At 43.5% G+C, this 14,423-nt stretch overlaps 1 protein-coding gene across 2 annotated transcripts in view; it reads right to left on the reverse strand.

The window, feature by feature from the left end:
• AP3B1 (adaptor related protein complex 3 subunit beta 1) overlaps nt 1-14,423 on the reverse strand; it is a 516,639-nt gene that overhangs the window by 359,304 nt on the left and 142,912 nt on the right. The gene's annotated exons all lie outside the window — the stretch shown is intronic.

Here is a 14,423-nt window from a genome sequence, read left to right on the forward strand (position 1 = left end):
GCAAAGTGGCCTAAGTTTTAGTGCAGACTTTATTAGTTCAGTGCTGGACTCGTCTATGAATATGAACTGGGAACAATCTACCATGAATAATTCTATTCTATGGGATGAAATGACTATCTTATCTAAACGCTATATTCGAGTTGAGCTTCATGGTGCAACATTGTCAGAATATTGTAAGAAGGAATACATCCCCAGAGGTCTGAGGCTACAGAAAGAACCTAGAATGTTTATGGATGACATTGAATTTAATCAGAAGTGGATAGCGATCCTGAATAAATGTGCACTGGATTTGATGGTGTTAATTATAGATCGTACAAGGAAAGCCATGGCTACTATTAAGGAGGAAATAGAAGAGAAATTGAAAATTTTGAAACAGAATTCGAGTGAGAATGATTTTAAACAGCATCAAGATGAGTTAAAAGTGAAAGTGGATGGGTTTAGAGCAGATATACAGAGAGACAAGTTTAAAAAATTTAAAAGGGATGAACAAGATTACCTTCAACAGAAAGTTTACCCCTGGGTTAAAACGAACAATTCTGCGAGCCATCCAACTGATAAGAGAGTCACATTTGATCAAACTTCGGAATCTTCTAATTTCAGTTCCAACTCGGATGATGGTTTTTAGGCCCAAAGCCATGATACCAACGACGAGGAAGGAAGTGGAGAGGAAACGGTCGTGGCCAAGGACAGTATCAATATCAAAATCAGAATCAACGACCGCAAACACGGTCACAAAGAGGCCAGAGGTATCCGTGAACACGACACGTGGAGTTGCACCACAATCTGAGGAAATTCAAATTATCAATCTATCTAGTCATCAAGTAACTGCTGAAGAGTACAGTTTATTGTCCAAAGGTCTATCTTTTGTGCCAACGACCCCTGTGGATGTTTTCCAAACGAGAATTGACTTGAAAAATTCTATCGCATCTTGAGAATTAAATCATTTTTTTCTAGTGAGAAAATGACGGAACAGCCAGACAACGACTCTATTGTCATCCCCAAATCAACTTGGATTCCACCGGGTCCGGTGGACCCTCTGATTGAAGCTTTCCATAAATTGGTTGAGACGGACATCATGAAGAATGCGAGTAAAAGACACTATGATAAGCTATATTATAATATCAGTAAAGCCGAAAAAAATGCCATGAAAACTTTGTTAAATGATGAGGATTTAATTATAAGAAAAGCAGATAAAGGAGATATGATAGTGCTTCTGAGTAAAGAGTCATATGTTAATGAGGCACATAGACAACTTTTTAGTTCTGATCATGATGTCCTCTCTTATGATCCTACTGAACATCTTCAATTAAGGATTAATACTCTAACGAAGCAAGCACTAGATGGGGGTTATCTTACCAATAAAGAATTTCGATTTTTGAATGTTTTCCACCCGAAGATTCCTATTTTTTATCTATTACCGAAAATTCATAAATCTTGCAGTGCACCTCCGGGTAGACCTATTGTTTCAAATCGAGGTGCATTGCTGGAAGCTTCCTCCATTTACATTGATAAATTCCTTCAACATTTTGTTCAACACACTACTGCTTATATCCAAGATACAACGGAGTTTTTGAAAAAATTGGCTGTTGCTAGATTTGATCCTCATTTTCTTCTAGTGACTATTGATGTCTGCTCCCTATATATGATTATTCCACAAGATGAAGCTCTACAAATAATTCATGACACTTTAGAGAAGAGATCTAATCCTAAAGTTCCAACTGATTTTATCTGTGCTTTAGCAGATATAGTTCTACGAGATAGTTTCTTCATGTTTGAAGATTACCTTTTCCATCAGAAATCGGGCATCGCGATGGGGATCACAATGGCCCCATCGGTTGCTAACCTGTTTATGGATAAGTTTGAATGTGATTGGGCGTATGGATGTGAGTATTTTAAGTATGTCACATTATGGATGCGATATATAGATGACATATTTCTGATTTGGAATGGTGGACAGGATGAACTATTGAGGTTCCTTACCTATCTGAATGTATGTCATCCCAAGGTAAATTTCACACACTCCTATAGTGCCCATCAGATCTCTTTTCTGGATGTGAACATTGAGATAAGAAATGGGGAACTTCATACTGAAGTATTCACTAAACCAAATGATTGTAACTCGGCTCTTCATTTCTCGAATGCTCACCCTATTTCTTTGAAAAAAAGTCTACCATATTCTCAATTTTTACGCATTAGAAGAATTTGTTCCTCAAAGACTGATTTTAAAAGGCAGGCTAGTATACTAAAAGAGAAGTTCCTGTTACAGGGATATCCTTTAAAAGTTGTGTCTGCAGCATATACACGAGCATGTTTCAGTCACCGTGAAACTTTATTTGCCCCTAGGAAATCTGGGTCGCAAAAGATAGGAGAGCAGTACATGACCTATGTAGTAACGTATTCTAATCAGAGTTATCAGATGGTTCATTCCCTTAAGAGACACTGGGGGATTTTACAGACCTCGGGGTTGTTTAGAGAGTATCACCTGAGGATAGATATCGGAGAACCCGCAATTTAAAAGAGATCTTATGTCCCTCTGTTCTCCCTAGTGGCAAATCTAATTGTGCTGAAATGCATTTGGGCCACCGAGAATGTGGGGTGTGCCAAATGTGTAAACTTATGATATGCACAGACAGATTCTGCAATCCAAAGGACAAGAAAGAATATGTATTGAGACATACCTCTGATTCTAAGACCCAGGGGGTTGTTTATATTCTAATATGTCCCTGTGATCTAATATATGTTGGGCAGACATCGAGAAAACTGAATATCCGGCTCACAGAACATAAAAGCAATATTAAAAACAAGGTAGTTGGGGCTCCTCTTGCAAAACATTGCATTGAAAAGGCACATGACTTTATGTCACTAAGAGTTTTAATAATAGAAGTGATGCATCCGGGAAAAAGAGGGGGTGACTTTAGACGTTATCTTGCTCAGCGAGAGCAGCGCTGGATTAATAGGTTAGATACATTGAATCCATATGGCCTAAATAGAACTATTGAATGGCAACATTTTTACTAACTTGTAACCTTGTGTTAATTTTAATTGTAATTGAGTAGGTAGACAATAATGACGTCACCACGTTTGGGTTACGTCATGACGTAGTTGGATTGGTATAAGTAAGACGTTGTCGCCATCTTGACACTGTTTGAAAATATTTGACTGATTGAGCTACTGGTGTGAGTAGGGCTCTGAGAAAATGATGTAATGTTTGGACTAAGAGTATGAATGTTTTAACAGTTTATTCTATTTCTAGTGAGCTTCTGGTTGATGATGCCTTGGTGGCCCTGACGCAGCAGATGAGTACAGTTCCTGCGAAACGCTGGCCACGTCGGCAGACAGGCATTTGATGTGACATTAATTGTCCATTGAACATTTCAACAGTGAGGACTGCTAGAGATGCGATAAGTTATAATTTCTGTCAATTTTTTCAATACAATGAACAAGTACACGTTGGGAATTTTGAGCACGTAGAGTTGCTGAACATAACATAAGAACATAAGAACATAAGAACTGCCATCTCCGGATCAGACCCATGGTCCATCGAGTCCGGCGATCCGCACACGCGGAGGCCCAGTCAGGTATACACCTGATGTAGTTTTAGTCACCCATATCCCTCTATGCCTCTCGTAAGGAGATGTGCATCTAATTTTCCTTTGAATCCCAGCACAGTGGATTCCTTAATAACCTCCTTTTGGAGAGCATTCCAGGCGTCCACCACTCGCTGCGTAAAGCAGAACTTCCTGACATTTGTCCTGGACTTGTCCCCCCTTAGCTTCAAACCATGTCCTCTTGTCCGTGTCACATTGGACAATGTAAATAATTTATTTTCCTGCTCTATTTTATCGATGCCTTTCAGCATTTTGAACGTCTCGATCATGTCCCCTCGCAGCCTCCTCTTCTCAAGGGAGAACAGTCCCAGTTTCTTGAATCGTTCCTCATATTCCAAGTTCTCCATACCTCTTATTAGCTTCGTTGCTCGTCTCTGCACCCTCTCCAGCAGTTTTATATCCTTCTTTAGGTTGGGAGACCAATGTTGGACACAGTATTCCAAGTGTGGTCTGACCATTGCTCTATAAAGCGGCATTATGACTTTCTCCGATCTACTCGTGATTCCTTTCTTTATCATGCCTAACATTCTGTTTGCTTTCTTTGCCGCTGCCGCGCATTGTGCCGATGGCTTCAGGGTCCTATCTATCAGTACACCCAGGTCCTTTTCTTGTTCGCTCTTACCCAGAGTTGCGCCTGACATTCTATACTCGTGTTCCTTATTCTTACTACCTAAATGCATTACTTTGCATTTCTCCACGTTGAACTTCATCTGCCATTGCTCTGCCCATTTCTCTAACTGATACAAGTCGCTCTGGAGTTCCTCGCTATCCTCCTGCGATCTGATTGCCCGGCATAGCTTTGTGTCGTCTGCAAACTTAATGATCTCACTGGATACTCCTTCTTCCAGGTCATTGATGTAAATATTAAATAGGATCGGCCCAAGAACCGAGCCCTGGGGCACACCACTAGTCACTTTCTCCCAGTCTGAGAACTTCCCATTTATGCCCACTCTCTGCTTTCTGAAGAATAGATTTTTGCAAATAAGAATAATGCGATATAAATTTTAAGAAACTATATATTTCAAGAACTGCTTGGTGAAGGGTATAAAAAGCAAATATAAAAAGTAAAAATAAGAAGATTTTGGGCCGATGATTGGAGCGGGAGCAGTAATACTACGCTGACCATTTCAGTTTGTGATTCAACAACTGTGCGTAGGCTCCGATTCTGAGGCCGATTATATAAAGCCTGGAGACTTTAGGGCTATTAATAACTGATGTGTACTGTTTACAATAAGTGGTATTATATATTTTGTGATTTACTATAAAATAAACCCACCAGGATGTTTGAAAAAAACACCCAATTGGGCAGGAAAATCAAATCGAATTGAAAAATCGATTCAATAGGCTGAATAGAATCGAAATTTGTTTTCTTTTATCGGGCAGCACTAGTTCCTACTACTAAAAATTACACTGGTTACCAATGGAGGCTAGAGTCTTGTTCAAATTTGCCTGTATCTGTTTTAAATCAAATTTTGGTATGTCTCTAGCTTACCTTGTTTCCCATTTTCTCCCGGATCTTTCAAACAAGTCCACACATAGAGTACATCTATTTGCATACTCTACTATAAAATCTTGTCGTTTCAAGAGATTCCTCAATAGAACTCTTGCTTTTCAGGCAGCCCAAATGAATGATTGGCTAGGTAAAATTATTTCATGTATTTCATCTTACTACTCCTTTAGAAAATTAGTAAAATCGCAATTATTTGATAGATTTGTAACTTAAGGACTCCTTTTACTAAGCTGCGCTAGTGATTGTAGTGCGCGCTGCAATACCGCATGCGCTAAATGCTAATACCTCCATTAGGCTGGTGTTAGTTTTTGGAGCGTAGCGTGGGGTTAGCACGCACGGCAATGTAGCACGCGCTAAAAACGCTAGCACACCTTAGTAAAAGGAGTTCTAAATTTTTTATTGTTTTTACCATTTATATTTGGTTTGTCATTTATTCTATTATGATTCTGCACAGTTCGCTGACTGTTTCAGTTTCTCTTGTTGTATCTATAATAATAAAATGCTAGCCGCGCATGCTCACTCGCGCCGCATGTTCCCTGATCCCTGTTCTGTTGGGGTGTGGTGGCACGAGTGCGCATGCGTATACTACGTCACCAGCCGACCGATCGCCTCCACAAGTCCGCTCCCAGCCAGCCGACGATTGCCTCCAGGACGAAATGAGAACTGGAGCCAGGCCGCCCTCTTGTCTATGAGGAGTCCGAGTCCTTTGCCGCCCACCACCCTTCCCTTCCCGCAGACCCGACTACGAACCCGGCGATTCAAGCAGCCTGTGCAGCAGTCTTCACACGCTGCTTCGGGCCCTTCTACTGCCCTAATTTGCTCTGCCGCGTCTCTGATGATGTCATCAGGGATGTGCCAGAGTAAATCAGGGCAGTAGAAGGACCCGAAGCAGCGTGTGAAGACTGCTGCACACGCTGCTCGAATCTCCGCATTCGTAGTTGGGTCCGTGGGAAGGGAAGGGGGGGTGGCAAGGACTCTATCCGAGTAAATAAAAAACTCTGGGGAGAACGGCAGAGACCAGCCCTGTACTAACTCCCGTGGACAGTGGGAGCAGGAAGAGTGCTGATGGACAGGGGGAGGGGGGAAAATGAAGGGAGGCTTACTGCTGGACAGGGAGCAGGAAGAGGTGATGATGGACAGGGGGGGGAAAGGAAGGGAGGCCTATTGCTGGATAGGGGGAGCAGGAAGAGGTGCTGATGGACAGGGGGGAAATGAAGGGAGGCCTACTGCTGGACAGAGGGAGCAGGAAGAGGTGATGATGGACAGGGGGAAAAAAAGGAAGGGAGGCATATTGCTGGACAGAGGGAGCAGGAAGAGGTGCTGATGGACAGGGGGGGAAATGAAGGGAGGCCTACTGCAGGACAGGGGGAGCAGGAAGAGGTGCTGATGGACAGGAGGGAGGTAAAACAAAGGGAGAAGGGCTGCTGCTGGATAAGGGGAGCAGTGAAGGGGTGGTGGTGGACACAGGGGAGGTAAAAAGAAGGGAGAATGGACAAGAAAAAGCGGCTAAGGAGACAGAGAGAGAAAGAAATAAAGACAGACACACACATATATTCTAGCACCCATTAATGTAACGGGTTATAAAGCTAGTATAAGAATAAAGTTATTATTATCATTATTACTTTGTGTTTTGTGTTCCTCACAGTTGTTTTCCCTTTCTTCTGGTGTCCAAACTCACCTTAGCCCAAGGTTAGCCAAATGCAGCCCACTTGAGAAATTTTTCTCATGATTTTGAAGCATTGCAGAACTATTTGTTAGACAATCACAATTTTATGGATTTTTATGACTACAAATCATGTTATAGCAAGCAAAAATGGTCATGTGGCCCCCTGTTGAAAAAAAGCTTGACTCTCCTGCCTTAGTCTCTCCAGATTCTTCATGCCTTCTTCACTTTTATTCAGTGTGTGGTATGTCTCGCAACTCAACCCACACACTGTTGCTCATGCGATCATCCAATTACACTGTACCTATTCTTCCACAACCTTATTTCCAGATCCTTACTTAGCTGGGTTTATAGATGGTTTGAATAGCTTCCTAAAAGAAAAGTTCATAAGCCATTATTAGGATGGCAACTCATGTTCTCATCCTACCTAATCACTACTCAGTCCATGAGACCTCAGCCTCCTCCCAATTTTCAGTTAATTTCTGTCTGAGTTTCTACCTTATTGCAGAATGGTGCTTTACCCTTAATCTTATATCCCCAGTATCATTCTTCCTGTATTATTTTTCCTTTTCCAGCATCCATTTCTTCTGTGTCTTCCCCTTGTTCTTACAGCATTTGACTCTGCTTCCCTCTTCCTCCCTCTCCCCCACTCCCATATCCTTCCCCTTCTGGAACTCAAAATTATACCATAGATGGTGGGGAATAGACACTACCAGCTGAAAAGATTGGGAGCCAAGCTACAACTTTGGTGCTACTCCGGTTGGGAGTACTGATCAACATCAGAAGTTCTCCTGCTAGTATTAAACATGCTTAACAATCTATGGCAACAGTGTATACTCTTCCAGTCACCGTATGTTCAGTATAACAATCAAATATAATCGGGGCTGGATAAATTCCTCTTATGTCCGCAATGCTTCTTGATTTTATAGCGGTGGAGTGGTGGAGCTGAGGCTTCCTATAAAATCAAGAAGCATTGCGGACATAAGAGGAATTTATCCAGCCCCGATTATATTTGAGTATTAAACATGCTGGCATTAACGTTCTTGCTGTGGGTCCTTCACTGCTTGTGAACATGGCAGTGCCACAACTTGGCTGCTAATTTCATCATCAGTGGATGAGGCATAGGAATCTCCCCAATCTGTGGTACAGTGGTGCCTCGCATAACGGACGCCTCGCACAGCGAACGCTGCGCACAACGAACTTTATGTCTTGATCCGTACAACGAACTTCGTTTCACACAACGAAGTCGCCCGAGCTGCATCCTTCCGCGCAGGCACTGCGCTTAACTGCCCTCTCTCCGCCTGGTTCCCTCTTGCCCCCCCCCCCCCGACTCCCCGACACGATCGGGGCAAAAAGGATCCCAAGCCCTCTTGCCCCGCCGATTCCCCAACTCCCCACACAATATCGGGCCAGGAGGGAGCCCAAGTCCTCCTGGCCACGGCGACCCCCTAACCCCACCCTGCACTACATTACGGGCAGGAGGGATCCCAGGCCCTCCCGCCCTCGACGCAAACCCCCCCCCCCCCCAACGACCGCCCCCCCCAAGAACCTCCGACCGCCCCCCCAGCCGACCCGCGACCCCCCTGGCCGACCCCCACGACACCCCCAACCCCCTTCCCCGTACCTTTCTGTAGTTGGCCGGACAGACGGGAGCCAAACCCGCCTGTCCGGCAGGCAGCCAACGACGGAATGAGGCCGGATTGGCCCATCAGTCCCAAAGCTCCGCCTACTGGTGGGGCCTAAGGCGCCTGGGCCAATCAGAATAGGCCCGGGAGCCTTAGGTCCCTCCTGGGGGCGGGGCCTGAGGCACATGGGCCCAACCCGACCATGTGCCTCAGGCCCTGCCCCCAGGAGGGACCTAAGGCTCCCGGGCCTATTCTGATTGGCCCAGGCGCCTTAGGCCCCACCAGTAGGCGGAGCTTTGGGACGGATGGGCCAATCCGGCCTCATTCCGTCGATGGCTGCCTGCCGGACAGGCGGGTTTGGCTCCCGTCTGTCCGGCCAACTACAGAAAGGTACGGGGAAGGGGGTTGGGGGGTGTCGTGGGGGTCGGCCAGGGGGGTCGCGGGTCGGCTGGGGGGCGATCGGAGGTTCTTGAGGGGGGCGGTCGTTGGGGGGAGGGGGGGTTTGCGTCGAGGGCAGGAGGGCCTGGGATCCCTCCTGCCCGTAATGTAGTGCAGGGTGGGGTTAGGGGGTCGCCGTGGCCAGGAGGACTTGGGCTCCCTCCTGGCCCGATATTGTCGGGGAGTTGGGGAATCGGCGGGGCAAGAGGGCTTGGGCTCCCTTTTGCCCCGATCGTGTCGGGGAGTCGGGGGGGGCAAGAGGGCTTGAGCTCCCTTTTGCCCCGATCGTGTCGGGGAGTCGGGGGGGCAAGAGGGCTTGAGCTCCCTCTTGCCCCGATCGTGTCGGGGAGTCGGGGGGGCAAGAGGGCTTGAGCTCCCTCTTGCCCCGATCGTGTCGGGGAGTCGGGGGGGGGCAAGAGGGCTTGAGCTCCCTCTTGCCCCGATCGTGTCGGGGAGTCGGGGGGGGGGCAAGAGGGCTTGAGCTCCCTCTTGCCCCGATCGTGTCAGGGAGTCGGGGGGGCAAGAGGGCTTGAGCTCCCTCTTGCCCCGATCGTGTCGGGGGTGCCAGGGACCACACGGAGTCACCCACCGTACCACCCGATTCGGGTAAGCGCAGGTATCGGTGGGTGGCTTATTTGCGGGGGGGTGCCTTATTTTACATTTTTTTCTAAAAAGGGGGGGCTGTCTTATTTGATGGCCCTGCCTTATCATCGGGGAAACACGGTAGAAAAAAAAAAAAAATGAACAGTTAAGTAAATTAGACTCTACTTAGTCTGTCTTTAAATTTAAAAAATGTGTGTTGTTTTAAAAAACAATTATGTTTTTAGATGTATCTAAATAAAAATAATAACCAAAAATTTATCTTTTTTTATGTCATCTTAGCATATTTTATGCTACAGAACGAATTATTTTTTTTAACATGTATTGTTATGGGAAAACGCGTTTCACACAACGAACGTTTCACATAACAAACTTGCTCCTGGAACGGATTAAGTTCGTTGTGTGAGGCACCACTGTATATATTTCAAATTGTGTCTAGAATGGCCTCTACTGCCACCTTCTGTCACAAATAACTGCTTTTTTTTATTTAAAACTGTACTTTACATTTTTATTGGAAAGCTATTCTTGCTTTATACCTCAGTGTTTGTCCCCCTTCATAAAGTGAGTTAATTCTATAGTGCTAAGTAAATTTTAATGTCACAACTATATTAGACCCAATCTTACTTTTTACAAGAAGACAAAAGACATTGGGATTGCTAGAGAACCAGTTAAGCAACAAGTCTATGTATTAACATGCAGGGAGTAAAATTATTTTCTGTGGCTTAGTGAACTGAAAATGATAGTTAAGATCAGCTGACTTGTATGCCTTTGTGAGTAAGTTGTAAAATGAACTCATCATACTAGAAAGCATCTTGTGCAACAGAAGAGATTTTTAATTTAGTTTATTTGCATCATTATAGATCAGTATTTAAGCTGTTTATATGTAAATGTAAGATTTGAAGAACAATTAAGTGTTGACAAAGTAGATTGCAGTCATATCAATTTCAGTGCATTTTCTATAATATTTCTAACTGACATCTTTGATGATAAATAGTGGATGCCAAGTCAAAGCCGATTATACAGTGCACTATGAATTCATGGTGCTGTCAGGGAAAAGACCGATTGACTTTAAATTTACATATTAATGAGAAGATTTGTTAAGAGGGTGCTTGACTATAGAAAATAACAGCATATTTATAGGGCACGACATTTTATAAATAAAGCTGATGTAGGAAAATGGAAATTAAGCTTTTAGGCTAATAAATCTGAGACTGCAGAATGTATTCTATATTTGCATGCTTGGTTTACAATATTCCTTAGTCTGGGCAAGTGACTTTTATGTTTTTATCAAGTTTGATAAACTAATTCTTAATGATTAAATTTTTTTAATCATTGTTTGATTGTGGATTGTTTAAAGGCAGCTCACTGTTAAAAATATTTCTATAAAAAATAAAATTTAAGCCTCCTGAGTTTTTGAAGTAAGGATCAATTCTTGGTTGATATACAGAATTGAGTGAGACATGCAAGTTGATGTCATCCAATGGTGCTGAGATGGAACATTCTGTCAGAGTTGGCCTGCTGATGCTTAAAATCTGCAGCCCCTCATGTCCAGCAGTTTACTGAGTTTTTCTGATTGAGTTGATTATGGTACATGGCAGGTTGAGTTGATTATGGAATATGGCATTGGTCCATATATGTATGCTGATGATTTGCTGTTTGGCCACAATTTCCTGGCTACAGAATCTTTTCGCTATTTGGGGATGATTATAGATGAGAAGTTATCCTTTCCAGCCCATGTTGTTGTGATGGCACGCACTGGGTACTTCTTGTTGCGGCAGTATGTGAAAGAATTGATTGATAAACAAGCATTTTTAACATTAGTCTATGCATTTAAAAGAAATATTCACACAAAACGTTTTTTTTTTAATGATTGCTGATACTTTTTGGCCACCATCACAGGATTGATTTTGACTCCTGAAGAAGGTACTTTTCTGAGTACTGAAACGCTGATAGCATTGAGTCATTTGTCATTGTTTCACAATAAAAGATCCCATACGGAAGAATCTCATCTTCTCCCACTGTTTGTGTGTTACTAAATAGGATCATTGTTGGAATTTAACTGTTTATCAAAATTTATAACAAAAGTCTTCTAGTGCAACAGACATCATTCTTGACCAAAGGGTATTTATCCTTCTTTACTGCGAAGTCTGTAGAGAGCCTAATTTACATATTTTTCTGCTCTTCCTTCTCTCACTCTGGACTGTGCTGGATTTCCTCAGTCTTACTCTCTACAGCGAAGTTGTAGGAGCTTCTTTGTGCTGCTCTCAGCCAGAGTTCTGGTGACAGTACAGAGGCTCATAGCTCTAGGAGCTTTACAGGTTATACTGGAAGGTGAATGGGGCTTGGGCAGATACTCAATATACTTTATTATGCCCAAAAGAGACTCAGATGACTGGAGACTGATCCTGAAGTCAGTGATTGTAACCCTCAGGATCTCCTGCTTCCGCAAGGAAACGGTCCAGTCCATCAGTGGAGCTAGAGAATGACATGGGGACAAATTTGTCCTGGTCCCTGCAGGATCTATCACCATCCCTGTCCCGTCACTACAAATTCTGTCTCTGTCCCTCTCCTGCCCCATTGCTGCAAGCTCTGTCCTCATCTGCACAAGCCTCAAACACTTTGGCCTCCCTTCCAAACCTCCCTTGCAGCTCAATAATTCAACCTCCCTTCCAAACCAAATTCAACCCCCCTTCCAAACCTCAATAATTCAACCTCTCTCCTGACAGCATTTGACCACCTTATTTATAATGGGGCTCATAATCAAAACGGAAATACGTCTAAAATCCCACCTAAATCGGCACTTGGATGATCAAAAAGACAAGTCGTCCAAGTGCCGATAATCGAAACGGGTTTTAGACTTATCTAAAAACAGCTTAGGTCTTTTCAGCGCTGCTATACACCCAGAGCTGAAAGGGCATTTTAGGAGTGGCGAGGGCAGGATTTGGGCAGCTTATGGGCTGATCTAGACTTAGTCGTACTGCAAGTATAACCAAAAGTTTAATGAGACTGCCTAGATGGAACTTGTACGTTGTGATTTAGACGATGTAAAAACAGGTTTAAGTGCCCAGAAGGTATCCAAAGTGACCAGATAACAACTGCAGACACAAAGTACAGATCCCACACACACTGCCCCAGTGATCATTGACCCCCCCACAACACCATAAAAATCGGAATAAAAACGTACATACCTGACTCCAGAACAATAGCACCTGGCATAGGAAAACCTAGTAGAGCAGCACAGAGGTGACTTAAGTAGCCTGGGGATGGGCTATTGAACCATACAGAGGAGGACCCAGGCCCCTTAAGCTACTCTAACCACTGCATTCATGGTAAAACATGTGCACCCCCCAAATCCTACTGTACTGCCATATAGGTGCCACCTGCAGCCATAAGGGCTATTGGGGTTGTAGACAGGTAGGTATAGTAGGTTTTGGGGGGCTCACCATGACCTATAAGGGAGTTATGGTGAGATGTTTATGTGGCACCCTTTTTGTGAAGTTCACAGCAATTCCATGTAAGGTGCCCCACTACTGTGTTGCCATGTCTGGGTGGCCAGACCATCACTTTGCTGGCCAATTCCACATCCAAAAGGTCTTGTTCTAGGAGTTTTTGACTTAGATGAATTTTTGGATGAAAACGGGATATACAGATAGACGACTTAGCGGTCTGGATGATCAAACGGCTGGACGTATAGGGAGATGATTTTTTTAAAAAATATTTTGGACATATTTTTTGAAAATGGACTTTTGACATGCCTGACTTTGGATGACTAGTAACTTAGGCCAAAAACGGACTTAGACATATTTTTTTATTATGCCCCTCCACATCATTTATCTTTATCTCTGCTCACTCCTTATCCACTTGTGATTCTGTAATTGTCACCTTCTTGTAACTGTATCCACCATTCTTCAAGTTAATGTAACTGGACCAAAAAGAGTTCTCACTGATATTCAGAAGTTCAAGAAAATGCTTAAGACTACACTCTTTGTAGAAGCATTGTAATGAATGATAATTCTTGTTTACTCTGGTTCTGCATTGCTGTATAATAGAGCACTATGGATAAATTGTTGTTATTGAATGATTTGAAATGTTTATTGAATGTATAGATTTTGTTTTTTTTGCATGTTTTTATTTAGGACAGGTTACAGTATTGGAGTTCAAGAAGAGATTGGACAATTTTCTAAAGGAAAAAGGGATAGAAGGGTATAGATTGAGGGTTACTATATACAGGTCCTGGACCTGATGGGCCACCGCGTGAGCGGACTGCTGGGCATGATGGATCTCTGGTCTGACCCAGCAGAGGCACGGCTTATGTTCTTATTTTATGAATGCTGTTATTTATAAGCCACCTAGTAATAGGCAGTTGAGAAATTTGTTAAATAAATAAATAATGTGTTCCTTTATGGACTCCTTAAAGGCAAGCTTAAACACCTAGATGATATCTACCTACAACTATAACATTTACCTTATATAATCGAATATAAGTCGATCTGAATATAAGTAGAGACCCCCACATTTTCCCCCCAAAAAGGAGGAAAAATGTTTGACTCAATTATAAGACGGGGGCTTAATATTCAAGTGCCATGCCATGCTAGGATCTGCACCCAGTGTCCCCTTCTTCATGCGCTCCCCTGCCATGTTCTGCACTCAGCCCCCCTCCCTGTCAAGTTCTGCACCCAACCCCCTTCCCTCCCTTCCCTGCCAGGCTCTGAACCAAGCCCCCTTCACTCCCTGCCAGGCTCTACACCCTGTCCCACCTTCCTTCCCTGTACCCTGGTTAAGTTTAAGTTCTTTAAATCACAGAATTACCTTACTCCCAAAAATATGGGTTCAATCTTTTTTTTCTCCAAAATTAAGAAAATAACAGCAATATATGTATATACTATCCTCAATTGGAGTGGTCTGCTTCTTGTCGCAGAGATAAGATGATGCTCCCCTACAGAAAACTTTCCACTCTAGTTATATGATAGGCTGGGACA

This window comes from Geotrypetes seraphini, chromosome 1 (assembly GCF_902459505.1).
Source record: "Geotrypetes seraphini chromosome 1, aGeoSer1.1, whole genome shotgun sequence".
In the NCBI taxonomy this organism is placed as follows: Eukaryota; Metazoa; Chordata; class Amphibia; order Gymnophiona; family Dermophiidae; genus Geotrypetes; species Geotrypetes seraphini.